We start from the raw sequence: 22,995 nt of genomic DNA, 5'->3' as shown, positions 1-22,995 counted from the left end.
TAGGTGGCCTCAGCCAGCAGCCACAGGCCCTGGTGTGGTGTAAGTGGCCTCAGCCAGTGCCACAGGCCCTGGTGTGGTGTAAGTGGCCTGAGCAAGAGCCACAGACCCTGGTGTGGTGTAATTGGCCTCAATAGCAACTAAGGCCCTGGTGTGGTGTAGGTGGCCTCAGCCAGCAGCCACAGGCCCTGGTGTGGTGTAAGTGGCCTCAGCCAGAGCCACAGGACCTGATGTGGTGTAAGTGGCCCCAGCCGGTCACTCAGGCCCTGGTGTGGTGTAGGTGGCATCAGCTAGCAGCACAAGACATTGGAAAAGAGCCAAAAGCAGTGTCGTTAATGTGCCCTCATTAATGGGCAGCTGCTTTTGGTCTTTTAATACACCCCTTCTCTGGATCAAAAGCGGTTCAATGACATGAAAATGAAAGGCTTACAGCACCAGGTATTCCCAGGCAGTCTCCCATCCAAGTACTAACCAAGCCCAGCCCTGCTTAGCTTCCGAGATCAGACGAGGTCGGGCGTGCTCAGGGTGGTATGGCCGTAAGCTGCTGGCCCCAGCACAATGTCTCAATTTATGGATTCAAGTGATTAGGTGGCAAGTACCTGAAGTTACGAAGACAATCCTATAACCATACCTGCATGTTTGCATAATACCCTAACCCAAAGGCTCAGTTTGGCATTTATCCAACAGCACAGGCCCTGGATTGTTGAAGATGGCCTCAGGAACCAGCACAGGGCCTGGTGTGTTGTACATGGCCACAGCAACCAGCACAGGGCCTGGTTTGGTGAAGATGGCCTCGGCCAGAAGCACAGGGCCTGGCGTGATATGAGTGGCCTGAGCAAGAGCCACAGGCCCTGGTGTGGTGTAAGTGGCCTGAGGAAGAGCCACAGGCCCTGGTGTGGTGTAAGTGGCCTGAGCAAGAGCCACAGGCCCTGGTGTGGTGTAAGTGGCCTGAGCAAGAGCCACAGGCCCTGGTGTGGTGTAAGTGGTCTCAGCCAGCAGCCACAGGCCCTGGTGTGGTGTAGGTGGCCTCAGCCAGCAGCCACAGGCCCTTGTGTGGTGTAAGTGGCCTCAGCCAGCAGCCACAGGCCCTGGTGTGGTGTAAGTGGCCTCAGCCAGTGCCACAGGCCCTGGTGTGGTGTAAGTGGCCTGAGCAAGAGCCACAGACCCTGGTGTGGTGTAATTGGCCTCAATAGCAAATAAGGCCCTGGTGTGGTGTAAGTGGCCTGAGCAAGAGCCACAGGGCCTGGTTTGGTGAAGATGGCCTCGGCCAGAAGCGCAGGGCCTGGTGTGATGTGAGTGGCCTGAGCAAGAGCCACAGGCCCTGGTGTGGTGTAAGTGGCCTCAGCCAGCAGCCACAGGCCCTGGTGTGGTGTAGGTGGCCTCAGCCAGCAGCCACAGGCCCTTGTGTGGTGTAGGTGGCCTCAGCCAGCAGCCACAGGCCCTGGTGTGGTGTAAGTGGCCTCAGCCAGTGCCACAGGCCCTGGTGTGGTGTAAGTGGCCTGAGCAAGAGCCACAGACCCTGGTGTGGTGTAATTGGCCTCAATAGCAACTAAGGCCCTGGTGTGGTGTAGGTGGCCTCAGCCAGCAGCCACAGGCCCTGGTGTGGTGTAAGTGGCCTCAGCCAGAGCCACAGGACCTGATGTGGTGTAAGTGGCCTCAGCCAGTGCCACAGGCCCTGGTGTGGTGTAAGTGGCCTGAGCAAGAGCCACAGGCCCTGGTGTGGTGTAAGTGGCCTGAGCAAGTGCCACAGGCCCTGGTGTGGTGTAAGTCGCCTCAGCCAGAAGCCACAGGCACTGGTGTGGTGTAAGTGGCCTCAGCCAGCAGCAAAAGGGCCCTGGTGTGGTGTAAGTCGCCTCAGCCAGCAGCCACAGGCCCTGGTGTGGTGTAGGTGGCCTCAGCCAGCAGCCACAGGCCCTGGTGTGGTGTAAGTGGCCTCAATAGCAACTAAGGCCCTGGTGTGGTGTAAGTGGCTTCAGCCAGCAGCCACAGGCTCTGGTGTGGTGTAACTGGCCTCAGCCAGCAGCCACAGGCCCTGGTGTGGTGTAAGTGGCCTCAGCCAGAGCCACAGGCCCTGATGTGGTGTAAGTGGCCCCAGCCGGTCACTCAGGCCCTGGTGTGGTGTAGGTGGCATCAGCTAGCAGCACAAGACATTGGAAAAGAGCCAAAAGCAGTGTTGTTAATGTGCCCTCATTAATGGGCAGATGCTTTTGGTCTTTTAATACACCCCTTCTCTGGATCAAAAGCGGTTCAATGACATGAAAAGGAAAGGCTTACAGCACCAGGTATTCCCAGGCAGTCTCCCATCCAAGTACTAACCAAGCCCAGCCCTGCTTAGCTTCCGAGATCAGACGAGGTCGGGCGTGCTCAGGGTGGTATTGCCGTAAGCTGCTGGCCCCAGCACAATGTCTCAATTTATGGATTCAAGTGATTAGGTGGCAAGTACCTGAAGTTACGAAGACAATCCTATAACCATACCTGCATGTTTGCATAATACCCTAACCCAAAGGCTCAGTTTGGCATTTATCCAACAGCACAGGCCCTGGATTGTTGAAGATGGCCTCAGGAACCAGCACAGGGCCTGGTGTGTTGTACATGGCCACAGCAAGCAGCACAGGGCCTGGTTTGGTGAAGATGGCCTCGGCCAGAAGCGCAGGGCCTGGTGTGATGTGAGTGGCCTGAGCAAGAGCCACAGGCCCTGGTGTGGTGTAAGTGGCCTCAGCCAGCAGCCACAGGCCCTGGTGTGGTGTAAGTGGCCTGAGCAAGTGCCACAGGCCCTGGTGTGGTGTAAGTGACCTAAGCCAGAGCCACAGGCCCTGGTGTGGTGTAAGTGGCCTCAATAGCAAATAAGGCCCTGGTGTGGTGTAAGTGGCCTCAATAGCAACTAAGGCCCTGGTGTGGTGTAAGTGGCTTCAGCCAGCAGCCACAGGCTCTGGTGTGGTGTAACTGGCCTCAGCCAGCAGCCACAGGCCCTGGTGTGGTGTAAGTGGCCTCAGCCAGAGCCACAGGCCCTGATGTGGTGTAAGTGGCCCCAGCCGGTCACTCAGGCCCTGGTGTGGTGTAGGTGGCATCAGCTAGCAGCACAAGACATTGGAAAAGAGCCAAAAGCAGTGTTGTTAATGTGCCCTCATTAATGGGTAGATGCTTTTGGTCTTTTAATACACCCCTTCTCTGGATCAAAAGCGGTTCAATGACATGAAAAGGAAAGGCTTACAGCACCAGGTATTCCCAGGCAGTCTCCCATCCAAGTACTAACCAAGCCCAGCCCTGCTTAGCTTCCGAGATCAGACGAGGTCGGGCGTGCTCAGGGTGGTATGGCCGTAAGCTGCTGGCCCCAGCACAATGTCTCAATTTATGGATTCAAGTGATTAGGTGGCAAGTACCTGAAGTTACGAAGACAATCCTATAACCATACCTGCATGTTTGCATAATACCCTAACCCAAAGGCTCAGTTTGGCATTTATCCAACAGCACAGGCCCTGGATTGTTGAAGATGGCCTCAGGAACCAGCACAGGGCCTGGTGTGTTGTACATGGCCACAGCAAGCAGCACAGGGCCTGGTTTGGTGAAGATGGCCTCGGCCAGAAGCGCAGGGCCTGGTGTGATGTGAGTGGCCTGAGCAAGAGCCACAGGCCCTGGTGTGGTGTAAGTGGCCTCAGCCAGCAGCCACAGGCCCTGGTGTGGTGTAAGTGGCCTCAGCCAGCAGCCACAGGCCCTGGTGTGGTGTAAGTGGCCTCAGCCAGCAGCCACAGGCCCTGGTGTGGTGTAAGTCGCCTCAGCCAGTGCCACAGGCCCTGGTGTGGTGTAAGTGGCCTGAGCAAGAGCCACAGGCCCTGGTGTGGTGTAAGTGGCCTCAGCCAGCAGCCACAGGCCCTGGTGTGGTGTAAGTCGCCTCAGCCAGAAGCCACAGGCACTGGTGTGGTGTAAGTGGCCTCAGCCAGCAGCAAAAGGGCCCTGGTGTGGTGTAAGTCGCCTCAGCCAGCAGCCACAGGCCCTGGTGGGGTGTAGGTGGCCTCAGCCAGCAGCCACAGGCCCTGGTGTGGTGTAAGTGGCCTCAGCCAGCAGCCACAGGCCCTGGTGTGGTGTAATTGGCCTCAATAGCAACTAAGGCCCTGGTGTGGTGTAAGTGGCTTCAGCCAGCAGCCACAAGCTCTGGTGTGGTGTAACTGGCCTCAGCCAGCAGCCACAGGCCCTGGTGTGGTGTAAGTGGCCTCAGCCAGAAGCACAGGGCCTGGTGTGATATGAGTGGCCTGAGCAAGAGCCACAGGCCCTGGTGTGTTGTAAGTGGCCTCAGCCAGCAGCCACAGGCCCTGGTGTGGTGTAGGTGGCCTCAGCCAGCAGCCACAGGCCCTGGTGTGGTGTAAGTGGCCTCAGCCAGTGCCACAGGCCCTGATGTGGTGTAAGTGGCCCCAGCCGGTCACTCAGGCCCTGGTGTGGTGTAGGTGGCATCAGCTAGCAGCACAAGACATTGGAAAAGAGCCAAAAGCAATGTCGTTAATGTGCCCTCATTAATGGGGAGCTGCTTTTGGTCTTTTAATACACCCCTTCTCTGGATCAAAAGCGGTTCAATGACATGAAAATGAAAGGCTTACAGCACCAGGTATTCCCAGGCAGTCTCCCATCCAAGTACTAACCAAGCCCAGCCCTGCTTAGCTTCCGAGATCAGACGAGGTCGGGCGTGCTCAGGGTGGTATGGCCGTAAGCTGCTGGCCCCAGCACAATGTCTCAATTTATGGATTCAAGTGATTAGGTGGCAAGTACCTGAAGTTACGAAGACAATCCTATAACCATACCTGCATGTTTGCATAATACCCTAACCCAAAGGCTCAGTTTGGCATTTATCCAACAGCACAGGCCCTGGATTGTTGAAGATGGCCTCAAGAACCAGCACAGGACCTGGTGTGTTTTACATGGCCACAGCAAGCAGCACAGGGCCTGGTTTGGTGAAGATGGCCTCAGCAAGCAGCCACAGGCCCTGGTTTGGTGTAAGTGGCCTCAGCCAGCAGCCACAGGCCCTGGTGTGTTGTAAGTGGCCTCAGCCAGCAGCCACAGGCCCTGGTGTGGTCTAAGTGGCCTCAGCCAGTGCCACAGGCCCTGGTGTGGTGTAAGTGGCCTGAGCAAGAGCCACAGGCCCTGGTGTGGTGTAAGTGGCCTCAGCCAGCAGCCACAGGCCCTGGTGTGGTGTAAGTGGCCTCAGCCAGCAGCCACAGGCCCTGGTGTGGTGTAAGTGGCCTCAGCCAGAGCCACAGGACCTGATGTGGTGTAAGTGGCCCCAGCCGGTCACTCAGGCCCTGGATTGTTGAAGATGGCCTCAGGAACCAGCACAGGGCCTGGTGTGTTGTACATGGCCACAGCAAGCAGCACAGGGCCTGGTTTGGTGAAGATGGCCTCGGCCAGAAGCGCAGGGCCTGGTGTGATGTGAGTGGCCTGAGCAAGAGCCACAGGCCCTGGTGTGGTGTAAGTGGCCTCAGCCAGCAGCCACAGGCCCTGGTGTGGTGTAAGTCGCCTCAGCCAGAAGCCACAGGCACTGGTGTGGTGTAAGTGGCCTCAGCCAGCAGCAAAAGGGCCCTGGTGTGGTGTAAGTGGCCTGAGCAAGAGCCACAGGCCCTGGTGTGGTGTAAGTGGCCTGAGCAAGAGCCACAGGCCCTGGTGTGGTGTAAGTGGCCTGAGCAAGAGCCACAGGCCCTGGTGTGGTGTAAGTGGTCTCAGCCAGCAGCCACAGGCCCTGGTGTGGTGTAGGTGGCCTCAGCCAGAGCCACAGGCCCTGATGTGGTGTAAGTGGCCTCAATAGCAACTAATGCCCTGGTGTGGTGTAGGTGGCCTCAGCCAGCAGCCACAGGCCCTGGTGTGGTGTAAGTGGCCTCAGCCAGCAGCCACAGGCCCTGGTGTGGTGTAAGTGGCCTCAGCCAGAGCCACAGGCCCTGATGTGGTGTAAGTGGCCCCAGCCGGTCACTCAGGCCCTTGTGTGGTGTAGGTTGCATCAGCTAGCAGCACAAGACATTGGAAAAGAGCCAAAAGCAATGTCGTTAATGTGCCCTCATTAATGGGCAGCTGCTTTTGGTCTTTTAATACACCCCTTCTCTGGATCAAAAGCGGTTCAATGACATGAAAATGAAAGGCTTACAGCACCAGGTATTCCCAGGCAGTCTCCCATCCAAGTACTAACCAAGCCCAGCCCTGCTTAGCTTCCGAGATCAGACGAGGTCGGGCGTGCTCAGGGTGGTATGGCCGTAAGCTGCTGGCCCCAGCACAATGTCTCAATTTATGGATTCAAGTGATTAGGTGGCAAGTACCTGAAGTTACGAAGACAATCCTATAACCATACCTGCATGTTTGCATAATACCCTAACCCAAAGGCTCAGTTTGGCATTTATCCAACAGCACAGGCCCTGGATTGTTGAAGATGGCCTCAGGAACCAGCACAGGGCCTGGTGTGTTGTACATGGCCACAGCAAGCAGCACAGGGCCTGGTTTGGTGAAGATGGCCTCGGCCAGAAGCACAGGGCCTGGCGTGATATGAGTGGCCTGAGCAAGAGCCACAGGCCCTGGTGTGGTGTAAGTGGCCTGAGGAAGAGCCACAGGCCCTGGTGTGGTGTAAGTGGCCTGAGCAAGAGCCACAGGCCCTGGTGTGGTGTAAGTGGCCTGAGCAAGAGCCACAGGCCCTGGTGTGGTGTAAGTGGTCTCAGCCAGCAGCCACAGGCCCTGGTGTGGTGTAGGTGGCCTCAGCCAGCAGCCACAGGCCCTTGTGTGGTGTAAGTGGCCTCAGCCAGCAGCCACAGGCCCTGGTGTGGTGTAAGTGGCCTCAGCCAGTGCCACAGGCCCTGGTGTGGTGTAAGTGGCCTGAGCAAGAGCCACAGACCCTGGTGTGGTGTAATTGGCCTCAATAGCAAATAAGGCCCTGGTGTGGTGTAAGTGGCCTGAGCAAGAGCCACAGGGCCTGGTTTGGTGAAGATGGCCTCGGCCAGAAGCGCAGGGCCTGGTGTGATGTGAGTGGCCTGAGCAAGAGCCACAGGCCCTGGTGTGGTGTAAGTGGCCTCAGCCAGCAGCCACAGGCCCTGGTGTGGTGTAGGTGGCCTCAGCCAGCAGCCACAGGCCCTGGTGTGGTGTAAGTGGCCTGAGCAAGAGCCACAGGCCCTGGTTTGGTGTAAGTGGCCTCAGCCAGCAGCCACAGGCCCTGGTGTGTTGTAAGTGGCCTCAGCCAGCAGCCACAGGCCCTGGTGTGGTCTAAGTGGCCTCAGCCAGTGCCACAGGCCCTGGTGTGGTGTAAGTGGCCTGAGCAAGAGCCACAGGCCCTGGTGTGGTGTAAGTGGCCTGAGCAAGTGCCACAGGCCCTGGTGTGGTGTAAGTGGCCTGAGCAAGAGCCACAGGCCCTGGTGTGGTGTAAGTGGCCTCAGCCAGCAGCCACAGGCCCTGGTGTGGTGCAAGTCGCCTCAGCCAGAAGCCACAAGCACTGGTGTGGTGTAAGTGGCCTCAGCCAGCAGCAAAAGGGCCCTGGTGTGGTGTAAGTCGCCTCAGCCAGCAGCCACAGGCCCTGGTGTGGTGTAGGTGGCCTCAGCCAGCAGCCACAGGCCCTGGTGTGGTGTAAGTGGCCTCAATAGCAACTAAGGCCCTGGTGTGGTGTAAGTGGCTTCAGCCAGCAGCCACAGGCTCTGGTGTGGTGTAACTGGCCTCAGCCAGCAGCCACAGGCCCTGGTGTGGTGTAAGTGGCCTCAGCCAGAGCCACAGGCCCTGGTGTGGTGTAAGTGGCCTGAGCAAGAGCCACAGGCCCTGGTGTGGTGTAAGTGGCCTGAGCAAGTGCCACAGGCCCTGGTGTGGTGTAAGTGGCCTAAGCCAGAGCCACAGGCCCTGGTGTGGTGTAAGTGGCCTCAATAGCAAATATGGCCCTGGTGTGGTGTAAGTGGCCTGAGCAAGAGCCACAGGGCCTGGTTTGGTGAAGATGGCCTCAGCCAGAAGCGCAGGGCCTGGTGTGATGTGAGTGGCCTGAGCAAGAGCCACAGGCCCTGGTGTGGTGTAAGTGGCCTCAGCCAGCAGCCACAGGCCCTGGTGTGGTGTAAGTCGCCTCAGCCAGCAGCCACAGGCCCTGGTGTGGTGTAGGTGGCCTCAGCCAGCAGCCACAGGCCCTGGTGTGGTGTAAGTGGCCTCAATAGCAACTAAGGCCCTGGTGTGGTGTAAGTGGCTTCAGCCAGCAGCCACAGGCTCTGGTGTGGTGTAACTGGCCTCAGCCAGCAGCCACAGGCCCTGGTGTGGTGTAAGTGGCCTCAGCCAGAGCCACAGGCCCTGATGTGGTGTAAGTGGCCCCAGCCGGTCACTCAGGCCCTGGTGTGGTGTAGGTGGCATCAGCTAGCAGCACAAGACATTGGGAAAGAGCCAAAAGCAGTGTTGTTAATGTGCCCTCATTAATGGGCAGATGCTTTTGGTCTTTTAATACACCCCTTCTCTGGATCAAAAGCGGTTCAATGACATGAAAAGGAAAGGCTTACAGCACCAGGTATTCCCAGGCAGTCTCCCATCCAAGTACTAACCAAGCCCAGCCCTGCTTAGCTTCCGAGATCAGACGAGGTCGGGCGTGCTCAGGGTGGTATGGCCGTAAGCTGCTGGCCCCAGCACAATGTCTCAATTTATGGATTCAAGTGATTAGGTGGCAAGTACCTGAAGTTACGAAGACAATCCTATAACCATACCTGCATGTTTGCATAATACCCTAACCCAAAGGCTCAGTTTGGCATTTATCCAACAGCACAGGCCCTGGATTGTTGAAGATGGCCTCAGGAACCAGCACAGGGCCTGGTGTGTTGTACATGGCCACAGCAAGCAGCACAGGGCCTGGTTTGGTGAAGATGGCCTCGGCCAGAAGCGCAGGGCCTGGTGTGATGTGAGTGGCCTGAGCAAGAGCCACAGGCCCTGGTGTGGTGTAAGTGGCCTCAGCCAGCAGCCACAGGCCCTGGTGTGGTGTAAGTCGCCTCAGCCAGAAGCCACAGGCACTGGTGTGGTGTAAGTGGCCTCAGCCAGCAGCAAAAGGGCCCTGGTGTGGTGTAAGTCGCCTCAGTCAGCAGCCACAGGCCCTGGTGTGGTGTAGGTGGCCTCAGCCAGCAGCCACAGGCCCTGGTGTGGTGTACGTGGCCTCAGCCAGCAGCCACAGGCCCTGATGTGGTGTAAGTGGCCCCAGCCGGTCACTCAGGCCCTGGTGTGGTGTAGGTGGCATCAGCTAGCAGCACAAGACATTGGAAAACAGCCAAAAGCAATGTCGTTAATGTGCCCTCATTAATGGGGAGCTGCTTTTGGTCTTTTAATACACACCTTCTCTGGATCAAAAGCGGTTCAATGACATGAAAATGAAAGGCTTACAGCACCAGGTATTCCCAGGCAGTCTCCCATCCAAGTACTAACCAAGCCCAGCCCTGCTTAGCTTCCGAGATCAGACGAGGTCGGGCGTGCTCAGGGTGGTATGGCCGTAAGCTGCTGGCCCCAGCACAATGTCTCAATTTATGGATTCAAGTGATTAGGTGGCAAGTACCTGAAGTTACGAAGACAATCCTATAACCATACCTGCATGTTTGCATAATACCCTAACCCAAAGGCTCAGTTTGGCATTTATCCAACAGCACAGGCCCTGGATTGTTGAAGATGGCCTCAGGAACCAGCACAGGGCCTGGTGTGTTGTACATGGCCACAGCAAGCAGCACAGGGCCTGGTTTGGTGAAGATGGCCTCGGCCAGAAGCGCAGGGCCTGGTGTGATGTGAGTGGCCTGAGCAAGAGCCACAGGCCCTGGTGTGGTGTAAGTGGCCTCAGCCAGCAGCCACAGGCCCTGGTGTGGTGTAAGTCGCCTCAGCCAGAAGCCACAGGCACTGGTGTGGTGTAAGTGGCCTCAGCCAGCAGCAAAAGGGCCCTGGTGTGGTGTAAGTCGCCTCAGTCAGCAGCCACAGGCCCTGGTGTGGTGTAGGTGGCCTCAGCCAGCAGCCACAGGCCCTGGTGTGGTGTACGTGGCGTCAGCCAGCAGCCACAGGCCCTGATGTGGTGTAAGTGGCCCCAGCCGGTCACTCAGGCCCTGGTGTGGTGTAGGTGGCATCAGCTAGCAGCACAAGACATTGGAAAACAGCCAAAAGCAATGTCGTTAATGTGCCCTCATTAATGGGGAGCTGCTTTTGGTCTTTTAATACACACCTTCTCTGGATCAAAAGCGGTTCAATGACATGAAAATGAAAGGCTTACAGCACCAGGTATTCCCAGGCAGTCTCCCATCCAAGTACTAACCAAGCCCAGCCCTGCTTAGCTTCCGAGATCAGACGAGGTCGGGTGTGCTCAGGGTGGTATGGCCGTAAGCTGCTGGCCCCAGCACAATGTCTCAATTTATGGATTCAAGTGATTAAGTGGCAAGTACCTGAAGTTACGAAGACAATCCTATAACCATACCTGCATGTTTGCATAATACCCTAACCCAAAGGCTCAGTTTGGCATTTATCCAACAGCACAGGCCCTGGATTGTTGAAGATGGCCTCAGGAACCAGCACAGGGCCTGGTGTGTTGTACATGGCCACAGCAAGCAGCACAGGGCCTGGTTTGGTGAAGATGGCCTCGGCCAGCAGCCACAGGCCCTGGTGTGGTGTAAGTCGCCTCAGCCAGAAGCCACAGGCACTGGTGTGGTGTAAGTGGCCTCAGCCAGCAGCAAAAGGGCCCTGGTGTGGTGTAAGTCGCCTCAGTCAGCAGCCACAGGCCCTGGTGTGGTGTAGGTGGCCTCAGCCAGCAGCCACAGGCCCTGGTGTGGTGTAAGTGGCCTCAGCCAGCAGCCACAGGCCCTGGTGTGGTGTAAGTGGCCTCAGCCAGCAGCCACAGGCCCTGGTGTGGTGTAAGTGGCCTCAGCCAGTGCCACAGGCCCTGGTGTGGTGTAAGTGGCCTGAGCAAGAGCCACAGACCCTGGTGTGGTGTAATTGGCCTCAATAGCAACTAATGCCCTGGTGTGGTGTAGGTGGCCTCAGCCAGCAGCCACAGGCCCTGGTGTGGTGTAAGTGGCCTCAATAGCAACTAAGGCCCTGGTGTGGTGTAAGTGGCTTCAGCCAGCAGCCACAGGCCCTGGTGTGGTGTAAGTGGCCTCAGCCAGCAGCCACAGGCCCTGGTGTGGTGTAAGTGGCCTCAGCCAGAGCCACAGGCCCTGATGTGGTGTAAGTGGCCTGAGCAAGAGCCACAGGCCCTGGTGTGGTGTAAGTGGCCTCAGCCAGCAGCCACAGGCCCTGGTGTGGTGTAGGTGGCCTCAGCCAGCAGCCACAGGCCCTGGTGTGGTGTAAGTGGCCTGAGCAAGAGCCACAGGCCCTGGTTTGGTGTAAGTGGCCTCAGCCAGCAGCCACAGGCCCTGGTGTGGTGTAAGTGGCCTGAGCAAGAGCCACAGGCCCTGGTTTGGTGTAAGTGGCCTCAGCCAGCAGCCACAGGCCCTGGTGTGTTGTAAGTGGCCTCAGCCAGCAGCCACAGGCCCTGGTGTGGTCTAAGTGGCCTCAGCCAGTGCCACAGGCCCTGGTGTGGTGTAAGTGGCCTGAGCAAGAGCCACAGGCCCTGGTGTGGTGTAAGTGGCCTGAGCAAGTGCCACAGGCCCTGGTGTGGTGTAAGTGGCCTAAGCCAGAGCCACAGGCCCTGGTGTGGTGTAAGTGGCCTCAATAGCAAATAAGGCCCTGGTGTGGTGTAAGTGGCCTGAGCAAGAGCCACAGGGCCTGGTTTGGTGAAGATGGCCTCAGCCAGAAGCGCAGGGCCTGGTGTGATGTGAGTGGCCTGAGCAAGAGCCACAGGCCCTGGTGTGGTGTAAGTGGCCTCAGCCAGCAGCCACAGGCCCTGGTGTGGTGCAAGTCGCCTCAGCCAGAAGCCACAAGCACTGGTGTGGTGTAAGTGGCCTCAGCCAGCAGCAAAAGGGCCCTGGTGTGGTGTAAGTCGCCTCAGCCAGCAGCCACAGGCCCTGGTGTGGTGTAGGTGGCCTCAGCCAGCAGCCACAGGCCCTGGTGTGGTGTAAGTGGCCTCAATAGCAACTAAGGCCCTGGTGTGGTGTAAGTGGCTTCAGCCAGCAGCCACAGGCTCTGGTGTGGTGTAACTGGCCTCAGCCAGCAGCCACAGGCCCTGGTGTGGTGTAAGTGGCCTCAGCCAGAGCCACAGGCCCTGATGTGGTGTAAGTGGCCCCAGCCGGTCACTCAGGCCCTGGTGTGGTGTAGGTGGCATCAGCTAGCAGCATAGGGCCTGGTTTGGTGAAGATGGCCTCGGCCAGAAGCGCAGGGCCTGGTGTGATGTGAGTGGCCTGAGCAAGAGCCACAGGCACTGGTGTGGTGTAAGTCGCCTCAGCCAGCAGCCACAGGCCCTGGTGTGGTGTAAGTCGCCTCAGCCAGAAGCCACAGGCACTGGTGTGGTGTAAGTGGCCTCAGCCAGCAGCAAAAGGGCCCTGGTGTGGTGTAAGTCGCCTCAGCCAGCAGCCACAGGCCCTGGTGGGGTGTAGGTGGCCTCAGCCAGCAGCCACAGGCCCTGGTGTGGTGTAAGTGGCCTCAGCCAGCAGCCACAGGCCCTGGTGTGGTGTAAGTGGCCTGAGCAAGAGCCACAGACCCTGGTGTGGTGTAATTGGCCTCAATAGCAACTAAGGCCCTGGTGTGGTGTAAGTGGCTTCAGCCAGCAGCCACAAGCTCTGGTGTGGTGTATGTGGCCCCAGCCGGTCACTCAGGCCCTGGTGTGGTGTAGGTGGCATCAGCTAGCAGCACAAGACATTGGAAAACAGCCAAAAGCAATGTCGTTAATGTGCCCTCATTAATGGGGAGCTGCTTTTGGTCTTTTAATACACCCCTTCTCTGGATCAAAAGCGGTTCAATGACATGAAAATGAAAGGCTTACAGCACCAGGTATTCCCAGGCAGTCTCCCATCCAAGTACTAACCAAGCCCAGCCCTGCTTAGCTTAGGAGATCAGACGAGGTCGGGGGTGCTCAGGGTGGTATGGCCGTAAGCTGCTGGCCCCAGCACAATGTCTCAATTTATGGATTCAAGTGATTAGGTGGCAAGTACCTGAAGTTACGAAGACAATCCTATAACCATACCTGCATGTTTGCATAATACCCTAACCCAAAGGCTCAGTTTGGCATTTATCCAACAGCACAGGCCCTGGATTGTTGAAGATGGCCTCAAGAACCAGCACAGGACCTGGTGTGTTTTACATGGCCACAGCAAGCAGCACAGGGCCTGGTATGGTGAAGATGGCCTCAGCAAGCAGCCACAGGCCCTGGTTTGGTGTAAGTGGCCTCAGCCAGCAGCCACAGGCCCTGGTGTGTTGTAAGTGGCCTCAGCCAGCAGCCACAGGCCCTGGTGTGGTCTAAGTGGCCTCAGCCAGTGCCACAGGCCCTGGTGTGGTGTAAGTGGCCTGAGCAAGAGCCACAGGCCCTGGTGTGGTGTAAGTGGCCTCAGCCAGCAGCCACAGGCCCTGGTGTGGTGTAAGTGGCCTAAGCCAGAGCCACAGGCCCTGGTGTGGTGTAAGTGGCCTCAATAGCAAATAAGGCCCTGGTGTGGTGTAAGTGGCCTGAGCAAGAGCCACAGGGCCTGGTTTGGTGAAGATGGCCTCGGCCAGAAGCGCAGGGCCTGGTGTGATGTGAGTGGCCTGAGCAAGAGCCACAGGCCCTGGTGTGGTGTAAGTGGCCTCAGCCAGCAGCCACAGGCCCTGGTGTGGTGTAAGTCGCCTCAGCCAGAAGCCACAGGCACTGGTGTGGTGTAAGTGGCCTCAGGAACCAGCACAGGGCCTGGTGTGTTGTACATGGCCACAGCTAGCAGCAGAGGGCCAGGTTTGGTGAAGATGGCCTCGGCCAGAAGCGCAGGGCCTGGTGTGGTGTAAGTCGCCTCAGCCAGAAGCCACAGGCACTGGTGTGGTGTAAGTGGCCTCAGCCAGCAGCAAAAGGGCCCTGGTGTGGTGTAAGTCGCCTCAGCCAGCAGCCACAGGCCCTGGTGGGGTGTAGGTGGCCTCAGCCAGCAGCCACAGGCCCTGGTGTGGTGTAAGTGGCCTCAGCCAGTGCCACAGGCCCTGGTGTGGTGTAAGTGGCCTGAGCAAGAGCCACAGACCCTGGTGTGGTGTAATTGGCCTCAATAGCAACTAATGCCCTGGTGTGGTGTAGGTGGCCTCAGCCAGCAGCCACAGGCCCTGGTGTGGTGTAAGTGGCCTCAGCCAGCAGCCACAGGCCCTGGTGTGGTGTAAGTGGCCTCAGCCAGCAGCCACAGGCCCTGGTGTGGTGTAAGTGGCCTCAGCCAGAGCCACAGGCCCTGATGTGGTGTAAGTTGCCCCAGCCGGTCACTCAGGCCCTTGTGTGGTGTAGGTTGCATCAGCCAGAAGCCACAGGCACTGGTGTGGTGTAAGTGGCCTCAGGAACCAGCACAGGGCCTGGTGTGTTGTACATGGCCACAGCTAGCAGCAGAGGGCCAGGTTTGGTGAAGATGGCCTCGGCCAGAAGCGCAGGGCCTGGTGTGATGTGAGTGGCCTGAGCAAGAGCCACAGGCCCTGGTGTGGTGTAAGTGGCCTCAATAGCAACTAAGGCCCTGGTGTGGTGTAACTGGCCTCAGCCAGCAGCCACAGGCCCTGGTGTGGTGTAAGTGGCCTCAGCCAGAGCCACAGGCCCTGATGTGGTGTAAGTGGCCCCAGCCGGTCACTTAGGCCCTGGTGTGGTGTAGGTGGCATCAGCTAGCAGCACAAGACATTGGAAAAGAGCCAAAAGCAGTGTCGTTAATGTGCCCTCATTAATGGGCAGCTGCTTTTGGTCTTTTAATACACCCCTTCTCTGGATCAAAAGCGGTTCAATGACATGAAAATGAAAGACTTACAGCACAAGGTATTCCCAGGTAGTCTCCCATCCAAGTACTAACCAAGCCCAGCCCTGCTTAGCTTCCGAGATCAGACGAGGTCGGGCGTGCTCAGAGTGGTATGGCCGTAAGCTGCTGGCCCCAGCACAATGTCTCAATTTATGGATTCAAGTGATTAGGTGGCAAGTACCTGAAGTTACGAAGACAATCCTATAACCATACCTGCATGTTTGCATAATACCCTAACCCAAAGGCTTAGTTTGGCATTTATCCAACAGCACAGGCCCTGGATTGTTGAAGATGGCTCAGGAACCAGCACAGGGCCTGGTGTGTTGTACATGGCCACAGCTAGCAGCAGAGGGCCAGGTTTGGTGAAGATGGCATCGGCCAGAAGCGCAGGGCCTGGTGTGATGTGAGTGGCCTGAGCAAGAGCCACAGACCCTGGTGTGGTGTAATTGGCCTCAATAGCAACTAAGGCCCTGGTGTGGTGTAGGTGGCCTCAGCCAGCAGCCACAGGCCCTGGTGTGGTGTAAGTGGCCTCAGCCAGCAGCCACAGGCCCTGATGTGGTGTAAGTGGCCCCAGCCGGTCACTCAGGCCCTGGTGTGGTGTAGGTGGCATCAGCTAGCAGCACAAGACATTGGAAAACAGCCAAAAGCAATGTCGTTAATGTGTCCTCATTAATGGGGAGCTGCTTTTGGTCTTTTAATACACCCCTTCTCTTGATCAAAAGCGGTTCAATGACATGAAAATGAAAGGCTTACAGCACCAGGTATTCCCAGGCAGTCTCCCATCCAAGTACTAACCAAGCCCAGCCCTGCTTAGCTTACGAGATCAGACGAGGTCGGGCGTGCTCAGGGTGGTATGGCCGTAAGATGCTAGCCCCAGCACAATGTCTCAATTTATGGATTCAAGTGATTAGGTGGCAAGTACCTGAAGTTACGAAGACAATCCTATAACCATACCTGCATGTTTGCATAATACCCTAACCCAAAGGCTCAGTTTGGCATTTATCCAACAGCACAGGCCCTGGATTGTTGAAGATGGCCTCAGGAACCAGCACAGGGCCTGGTGTGTTGTACATGGCCACAGCAAGCAGCACAGGGCCTGGTTTGGTGAAGATGGCCTCGGCCAGAAGCGCAGGGCCTGGTGTGATGTGAGTGGCCTGAGCAAGAGCCACAGGCCCTGGTGTGGTGTAAGTGGCCTCAGCCAGCAGCCACAGGCCCTGGTGTGGTGTAAGTGGCCTCAGCCAGCAGCCACAGGCCCTGATGTGGTGTATGTGGCCCCAGCCGGTCACTCAGGCCCTGGTGTGGTGTAGGTGGCATCAGCTAGCAGCACAAGACATTGGAAAACAGCCAAAAGCAATGTCGTTAATGTGCCCTCATTAATGGGGAGCTGCTTTTGGTCTTTTAATACACCCCTTCTCTGGATCAAAAGCGGTTCAATGACATGAAAATGAAAGGCTTACAGCACCAGGTATTCCCAGGCAGTCTCCCATCCAAGTACTAACCAAGCCCAGCCCTGCTTAGCTTCCGAGATCAGACGAGGTCGGGCGTGCTCAGGGTGGTATGGCCGTAAGCTGCTGGCCCCAGCACAATGTCTCAATTTATGGATTCAAGTGATTAGGTGGCAAGTACCTGAAGTTACGAAGACAATCCTATAACCATACCTGCATGTTTGCATAATACCCTAACCCAAAGGCTCAGTTTGGCATTTATCCAACAGCACAGGCCCTGGATTGTTGAAGATGGCCTCAAGAACCAGCACAGGACCTGGTGTGTTTTACATGGCCACAGCAAGCAGCACAGGGCCTGGTTTGGTGAAGATGGCCTCAGGAAGCAGCCACAGGCCCTGGTTTGGTGTAAGTGGCCTCAGCCAGCAGCCACAGGCCCTGGTGTGTTGTAAGTGGCCTCAGCCAGCAGCCACAGGCCCTGGTGTGGTCTAAGTGGCCTCAGCCAGTGCCACAGGCCCTGGTGTGGTGTAAGTGGCCTGAGCAAGAGCCACGGGCCCTGGTGTGGTGTAAGTGGCCTCAGCCAGCAGCCACAGGCCCTGGTGTGGTGTAAGTGGCCTCAGCCAGCAGCCACAGGCCCTGGTGTGGTGTAAGTGGCCTCAGCCAGTGCCACAGGCCCTGGTGTGGTGTAAGTGGCCTGAGCAAGAGCCACAGACCCTGGTGTGGTGTAATTGGCCTCAATAGCAACTAATGCCCTGGTGTGGTGTAGGTGGCCTCAGCCAGCAGCCACAGGCCCTGGTGTGGTGTAAGTGGCCTCAGCCAGCAGCCACAGGCCCTGGTGTGGTGTAAGTGGCCTCAGCCAGAGCCACAGGCCCTGATGTGGTGTAAGTGGCCCCAGCCGGTCACTCAGGCCCTTGTGTGGTGTAGGTTGCATCAGCTAGCAGCACAAGACATTGGAAAAGAGCCAAAAGCAATGTCGTTAATGTGCCCTCATTAATGGGCAGATGCTTTTGGTCTTTTAATACACCCCTTCTCTGGATCAAAAGCGGTTCAATGACATGAAAATGAAAGGCTTAAAGCACCAGGTATTCCCAGGCAGTCTCCCATCCAAGTACTAACCAAGCCCAGCCCTGCTTAGCTTCCGAGATCAGACGAGGTCGGGCGCGCTCAGGGTGGTATGGCCGTAAGCTGCTGGCCCCAGCACAATGTCTCAATTTATGGATTCAAGTGATGAGGTGGCAAGTACCTGAAGTTACGAAGACAATCCTATAACCATACCTGCATGTTTGCATAATACCCTAACCCAAAGGCTCAGTTTGGCATTTATCCAACAGCACAGGCCCTGGATTGTTGAAGATGGCCTCAGGAACCAGCACAGGGCCTGGTGTGTTGTACATGGCCACAGCAAGCAGCACAGGGCCTGGTTTGGTGAAGATGGCCTCGGCCAGAAGCGCAGGGCCTGGTGTGATATGAGTGGCCTGAGCAAGAGCCACAGGCCCTGGTGTGTTGTAAGTGGCCTCAGCCAGCAGCCACAGGCCCTGGTGTGGTGTAGGTGGCCTCAGCCAGCAGCCACAGGCCCTTGTGTGGTGTAAGTGGCCTCAGCCAGCAGCCACAGGCCCTGGTGTGGTGTAAGTGGCCTCAGCCAGTGCCACAGGCCCTGGTGTGGTGTAAGTGGCCTGAGCAAGAGCCACAGGCCCTGGTGTGGTGTAAGTGGCCTCAGCCAGCAGCCACAGGCCCTGGTGTGGTGTAAGTCGCCTCAGCCAGAAGCCACAGGCACTGGTGTGGTGTAAGTGGCCTCAGCCAGCAGCAAAAGGGCCCTGGTGTGTTGTACATGGCCACAGCTAGCAGCAGAGGGCCAGGTTTGGTGAAGATGGCCTCGGCCAGAAGCGCAGGGCCTGGTGTGGTGTAAGTCGCCTCAGCCAGAAGCCACAGGCACTGGTGTGGTGTAAGTGGCCTCAGCCAGCAGCAAAAGGGCCCTGGTGTGGTGTAAGTCGCCTCAGTCAGCAGCCACAGGCCCTGGTGTGGTGTAGGTGGCCTCAGCCAGCAGCCACAGGCCCTGGTGTGGTGTAAGTGGCCTCAGCCAGCAGCCACAGGCCCTGGTGTGGTGTAAGTGGCCTCAGCCAGCAGCCACAGGCCCTGGTGTGGTGTAAGTGGCCTCAGCCAGTGCCACAGGCCCTGGTGTGGTGTAAGTGGCCTGAGCAAGAGCCACAGACCCTGGTGTGGTGTAATTGGCCTCAATAGCAACTAATGCCCTGGTGTGGTGTAGGTGGCCTCAGCCAGCAGCCACAGGCCCTGGTGTGGTCTAAGTGGCCTCAGCCAGTGCCACAGGCCCTGGTGTGGTGTAAGTGGCCTCAGCCAGTGCCACAGGCCCTGGTGTGGTGTAAGTGGCCTGAGCAAGAGCCACAGACCCTGGTGTGGTGTAATTGGCGTCAATAGCAACTAATGCCCTGGTGTGGTGTAAGTGGCCTGAGCAAGAGCCACAGACCCTGGTGTGGTGTAATTGGCCTCAATAGCAACTAAGGCCCTGGTGTGGTGTAGGTGGCCTCAGCCAGCAGCCACAGGCCCTGGTGTGGTGTAAGTGGCCTCAGCCAGCAGCCACAGGCCCTGATGTGGTGTATGTGGCCCCAGCCGGTCACTCAGGCCCTGGTGTGGTCTAAGTGGCCTCAGCCAGTGCCACAGGCCCTGGTGTGGTGTAAGTGGCCTGAGCAAGAGCCACAGGCCCTGGTGTGGTGTAAGTGGCCTGAGCAAGTGCCACAGGCCCTGGTGTGGTGTAAGTGGCCTAAGCCAGAGCCACAGGCCCTGGTGTGGTGTAAGTGGCCTCAATAGCAAATAAGGCCCTGGTGTGGTGTAAGTGGCCTGAGCAAGAGCCACAGGGCCTGGTTTGGTGAAGATGGCCTCAGCCAGAAGCGCAGGGCCTGGTGTGATGTCAGTGGCCTGAGCAAGAGCCACAGGCCCTGGTGTGGTGTAAGTGGCCTCAGCCAGCAGCCACAGGCCCTGGTGTGGTGCAAGTCGCCTCAGCCAGAAGCCACAGGCACTGGTGTGGTGTAAGTGGCCTCAGCCAGCAGCAAAAGGGCCCTGGTGTGGTGTAAGTCGCCTCAGCCAGCAGCCACAGGCCCTGGTGTGGTGTAGGTGGCCTCAGCCAGCAGCCACAGGCCCTGGTGTGGTGTAAGTGGCCTCAATAGCAACTAAGGCCCTGGTGTGGTGTAAGTGGCTTCAGCCAGCAGCCACAGGCTCTGGTGTGGTGTAACTGGCCTCAGCCAGCAGCCACAGGCCCTGGTGTGGTGTAAGTGGCCTCAGCCAGAGCCACAGGCCCTGATGTGGTGTAAGTGGCCCCAGCCGGTCACTCAGGCCCTGGTGTGGTGTAGGTGGCATCAGCTAGCAGCACAGGGCCTGGTTTGGTGAAGATGGCCTCGGCCAGAAGCGCAGGGCCTGGTGTGATGTGAGTGGCCTGAGCAAGAGCCACAGGCACTGGTGTGGTGTAAGTCGCCTCAGCCAGCAGCCACAGGCCCTGGTGTGGTGTAAGTCGCCTCAGCCAGAAGCCACAGGCACTGGTGTGGTGTAAGTGGCCTCAGCCAGCAGCAAAAGGGCCCTGGTGTGGTGTAAGTCGCCTCAGCCAGCAGCCACAGGCCCTGGTGGGGTGTAGGTGGCCTCAGCCAGCAGCCACAGGCCCTGGTGTGGTGTAAGTGGCCTCAGCCAGCAGCCACAGGCCCTGGTGTGGTGTAAGTCGCCTCAGCCAGTGCCACAGGCCCTGGTGTGGTGTAAGTGGCCTGAGCAAGAGCCACAGACCCTGGTGTGGTGTAATTGGCCTCAATAGCAACTAAGGCCCTGGTGTGGTGTAAGTGGCTTCAGCCAGCAGCCACAAGCTCTGGTGTGGTGTAACTGGCCTCAGCCAGCAGCCACAGGCCCTGGTGTGGTGTAGGTGGCATCAGCTAGCAGCACAAGACATTGGAAAAGAGCCAAAAGCAGTGTCGTTAATGTGCCCTCATTAATGGGCAGCTGCTTTTGGTCTTTTAATACACCCCTTCTCTGGATCAAAAGCGGTTCAATGACATGAAAATGAAAGGCTTACAGCACCAGGTATTCCCAGGCAGTCTCCCATCCAAGTACTAACCAAGCCCAGCCCTGCTTAGCTTACGAGATCAGACGAGGTCGGGGGTGCTCAGGGTGGTATGGCCATAAGCTGCTGTCCCCAGCACAATGTCTCAATTTATGGATTCAAGTGATTAGGTGGCAAGTACCTGAAGTTACGAAGACAATCCTATAACCATACCTGCATGTTTGCATAATACCCTAACCCAAAGGCTCAGTTTGGCATTTATCCAACAGCACAGGCCCTGGATTGTTGAAGATGGCCTCAAGAACCAGCACAGGACCTGGTGTGTTTTACATGGCCACAGCAAGCAGCACAGGGCCTGGTATGGTGAAGATGGCCTCAGCAAGCAGCCACAGGCCCTGGTTTGGTGTAAGTGGCCTCAGCCAGCAGCCACAGGCCCTGGTGTGTTGTAAGTGGCCTCAGCCAGCAGCCACAGGCCCTGGTGTGGTCTAAGTGGCCTCAGCCAGTGCCACAGGCCCTGGTGTGGTGTAAGTGGCCTGAGCAAGAGCCACAGGCCCTGGTGTGGTGTAAGTGGCCTCAGCCAGCAGCCACAGGCCCTGGTGTGGTGTAAGTGGCCTAAGCCAGAGCCACAGGCCCTGGTGTGGTGTAAGTGGCCTCAATAGCAAATAAGGCCCTGGTGTGGTGTAAGTGGCCTGAGCAAGAGCCACAGGGCCTGGTTTGGTGAAGATGGCCTCGGCCAGAAGCGCAGGGCCTGGTGTGATGTGAGTGGCCTGAGCAAGAGCCACAGGCCCTGGTGTGGTGTAAGTGGCCTCAGCCAGCAGCCACAGGCCCTGGTGTGGTGTAAGTCGCCTCAGCCAGAAGCCACAGGCACTGGTGTGGTGTAAGTGGCCTCAGGAACCAGCACAGGGCCTGGTGTGTTGTACATGGCCACAGCTAGCAGCAGAGGGCCAGGTTTGGTGAAGATGGCCTCGGCCAGAAGCGCAGGGCCTGGTGTGGTGTAAGTCGCCTCAGCCAGAAGCCACAGGCACTGGTGTGGTGTAAGTGGCCTCAGCCAGCAGCAAAAGGGCCCTGGTGTGGTGTAAGTCGCCTCAGCCAGCAGCCACAGGCCCTGGTGGGGTGTAGGTGGCCTCAGCCAGCAGCCACAGGCCCTGGTGTGGTGTAAGTGGCCTCAGCCAGCAGCCACAGGCCCTGGTGTGGTGTAGGTGGCCTCAGCCAGCAGCCACAGGCCCTGGTGTGGTGTAAGTGGCCTCAGCCAGAAGCACAGGGCCTGGTGTGATATGAGTGGCCTGAGCAAGAGCCACAGGCCCTGGTGTGTTGTAAGTGGCCTCAGCCAGCAGCCACAGGCCCTGGTGTGGTGTAGGTGGCCTCAGCCAGCAGCCACAGGCCCTGGTGTGGTGTAAGTGGCCTCAGCCAGTGCCACAGGCCCTGGTGTGGTGTAAGTGGCCTGAGCAAGAGCCACAGACCCTGGTGTGGTGTAATTGGCCTCAATAGCAACTAATGCCCTGGTGTGGTGTAGGTGGCCTCAGCCAGCAGCCACAGGCCCTGGTGTGGTGTAAGTCGCCTCAGCCAGAAGCCACAGGCACTGGTGTGGTGTAAGTGGCCTCAGCCAGCAGCAAAAGGGCCCTGGTGTGGTGTAAGTCGCCTCAGTCAGCAGCCACAGGCCCTGGTGTGGTGTAGGTGGCCTCAGCCAGCAGCCACAGGCCCTGGTGTGGTGTACGTGGCCTCAGCCAGCAGCCACAGGCCCTGGTGTGGTGTAAGTGGCCTCAGCCAGCAGCCACAGGCCCTGGTGTGGTGTAAGTGGCCTCAGCCAGTGCCACAGGCCCTGGTGTGGTGTAAGTGGCCTGAGCAAGAGCCACAGACCCTGGTGTGGTGTAATTGGCCTCAATAGCAACTAATGCCCTGGTGTGGTGTAGGTGGCCTCAGCCAGCAGCCACAGGCCCTGGTGTGGTGTAAGTGGCCTCAGCCAGCAGCCACAGGCACTGGTGTGGTGTAAGTGGCCTCAGCCAGCAGCAAAAGGGCCCTGGTGTGGTGTAAGTGGCCTGAGCAAGTGCCACAGGCCCTGGTGTGGTGTAAGTGGCCTCAATAGCAAATAAGGCCCTGGTGTGGTGTAAGTGGCCTGAGCAAGAGCCACAGGGCCTGGTTTGGTGAAGATGGCCTCGGCCAGAAGCGCAGGGCCTGGTGTGATGTGAGTGGCCTCAGCCAGAGCCACAGGCCCTGATGTGGTGTAAGTGGCCCCAGCCGGTCACTCAGGCCCTTGTGTGGTGTAGGTTGCATCAGCTAGCAGCACAAGACATTGGAAAAGAGCCAAAAGCAATGTCGTTAATGTGCCCTCATTAATGGGCAGATGCTTTTGGTCTTTTAATACACCCCTTCTCTGGATCAAAAGCGGTTCAATGACATGAAAATGAAAGGCTTACAGCACCAGGTATTCCCAGGCAGTCTCCCATCCAAGTACTAACCAAGCCCAGCCCTGCTTAGCTTCCGAGATCAGACGAGGTCGGGCGTGCTCAGGGTGGTATGGCCGTAAGCTGCTGGCCACAGCACAATGTCTCAATTTATGGATTCAAGTGATGAGGTGGCAAGTACCTGAAGTTACGAAGACAATCCTATAACCATACCTGCATGTTTGCATAATACCCTAACCCAAAGGCTCAGTTTGGCATTTATCCAACAGCACAGGCCCTGGATTGTTGAAGATGGCCTCAGG

At 57.8% G+C, this 22,995-nt stretch overlaps 10 non-coding genes and 5 pseudogenes across 10 annotated transcripts; all 15 read right to left on the bottom strand.

Moving 5' to 3' along the window:
• Nucleotides 1-420: 420 nt before the first annotated feature.
• Nucleotides 421-539, bottom strand: LOC146637411 (5S ribosomal RNA). The gene has a single exon (XR_014905930.1). It is a non-coding gene; the product is annotated as a 5S ribosomal RNA (ribosomal RNA).
• Nucleotides 540-2,264: 1,725 nt separating this feature from the next.
• Nucleotides 2,265-2,383, bottom strand: LOC146637410 (5S ribosomal RNA). Its single transcript, XR_014905578.1, has one exon. It is a non-coding gene; the product is annotated as a 5S ribosomal RNA (ribosomal RNA).
• Nucleotides 2,384-3,201: 818 nt separating this feature from the next.
• Nucleotides 3,202-3,320, bottom strand: LOC146637409 (5S ribosomal RNA). Its single transcript, XR_014905929.1, has one exon. It is a non-coding gene; the product is annotated as a 5S ribosomal RNA (ribosomal RNA).
• Nucleotides 3,321-4,579: 1,259 nt separating this feature from the next.
• LOC146637408 (5S ribosomal RNA) lies at nt 4,580-4,698 on the bottom strand. The gene has a single exon (XR_014905928.1). It is a non-coding gene; the product is annotated as a 5S ribosomal RNA (ribosomal RNA).
• Nucleotides 4,699-6,111: 1,413 nt separating this feature from the next.
• Nucleotides 6,112-6,230, bottom strand: LOC146637407 (5S ribosomal RNA). The gene has a single exon (XR_014905927.1). It is a non-coding gene; the product is annotated as a 5S ribosomal RNA (ribosomal RNA).
• Nucleotides 6,231-8,467: 2,237 nt separating this feature from the next.
• LOC146637406 (5S ribosomal RNA) lies at nt 8,468-8,586 on the bottom strand. The gene has a single exon (XR_014905925.1). It is a non-coding gene; the product is annotated as a 5S ribosomal RNA (ribosomal RNA).
• Nucleotides 8,587-9,332: 746 nt separating this feature from the next.
• LOC146637405 (5S ribosomal RNA) lies at nt 9,333-9,451 on the bottom strand. The gene has a single exon (XR_014905924.1). It is a non-coding gene; the product is annotated as a 5S ribosomal RNA (ribosomal RNA).
• A 746-nt stretch (nt 9,452-10,197) lies between these two features.
• LOC146637404 (5S ribosomal RNA) lies at nt 10,198-10,316 on the bottom strand. The gene has a single exon (XR_014905793.1). It is a non-coding gene; the product is annotated as a 5S ribosomal RNA (ribosomal RNA).
• Nucleotides 10,317-12,837: 2,521 nt separating this feature from the next.
• LOC146637403 (5S ribosomal RNA) lies at nt 12,838-12,956 on the bottom strand (annotated as a pseudogene).
• A 1,844-nt stretch (nt 12,957-14,800) lies between these two features.
• On the bottom strand, nt 14,801-14,919 carry LOC146637402 (5S ribosomal RNA; annotated as a pseudogene).
• A 622-nt stretch (nt 14,920-15,541) lies between these two features.
• LOC146637401 (5S ribosomal RNA) lies at nt 15,542-15,660 on the bottom strand (annotated as a pseudogene).
• A 585-nt stretch (nt 15,661-16,245) lies between these two features.
• LOC146637400 (5S ribosomal RNA) lies at nt 16,246-16,364 on the bottom strand. The gene has a single exon (XR_014905923.1). It is a non-coding gene; the product is annotated as a 5S ribosomal RNA (ribosomal RNA).
• A 940-nt stretch (nt 16,365-17,304) lies between these two features.
• Nucleotides 17,305-17,423, bottom strand: LOC146637399 (5S ribosomal RNA; annotated as a pseudogene).
• A 2,873-nt stretch (nt 17,424-20,296) lies between these two features.
• On the bottom strand, nt 20,297-20,415 carry LOC146637398 (5S ribosomal RNA; annotated as a pseudogene).
• Nucleotides 20,416-22,698: 2,283 nt separating this feature from the next.
• On the bottom strand, nt 22,699-22,817 carry LOC146637397 (5S ribosomal RNA). The gene has a single exon (XR_014905922.1). It is a non-coding gene; the product is annotated as a 5S ribosomal RNA (ribosomal RNA).
• Between the last annotated feature and the right edge of the window lie 178 nt (nt 22,818-22,995).

Source organism: Diplotaxodon limnothrissa, linkage group LG3 (assembly GCF_057381915.1).
Source record: "Diplotaxodon limnothrissa isolate DT_005_m linkage group LG3, D_limnothrissa_male_GT1.1, whole genome shotgun sequence".
NCBI lineage: Eukaryota > Metazoa > Chordata > Actinopteri > Cichliformes > Cichlidae > Diplotaxodon > Diplotaxodon limnothrissa.
This window is presented reverse-complemented; position numbering and strand designations above follow the sequence as displayed.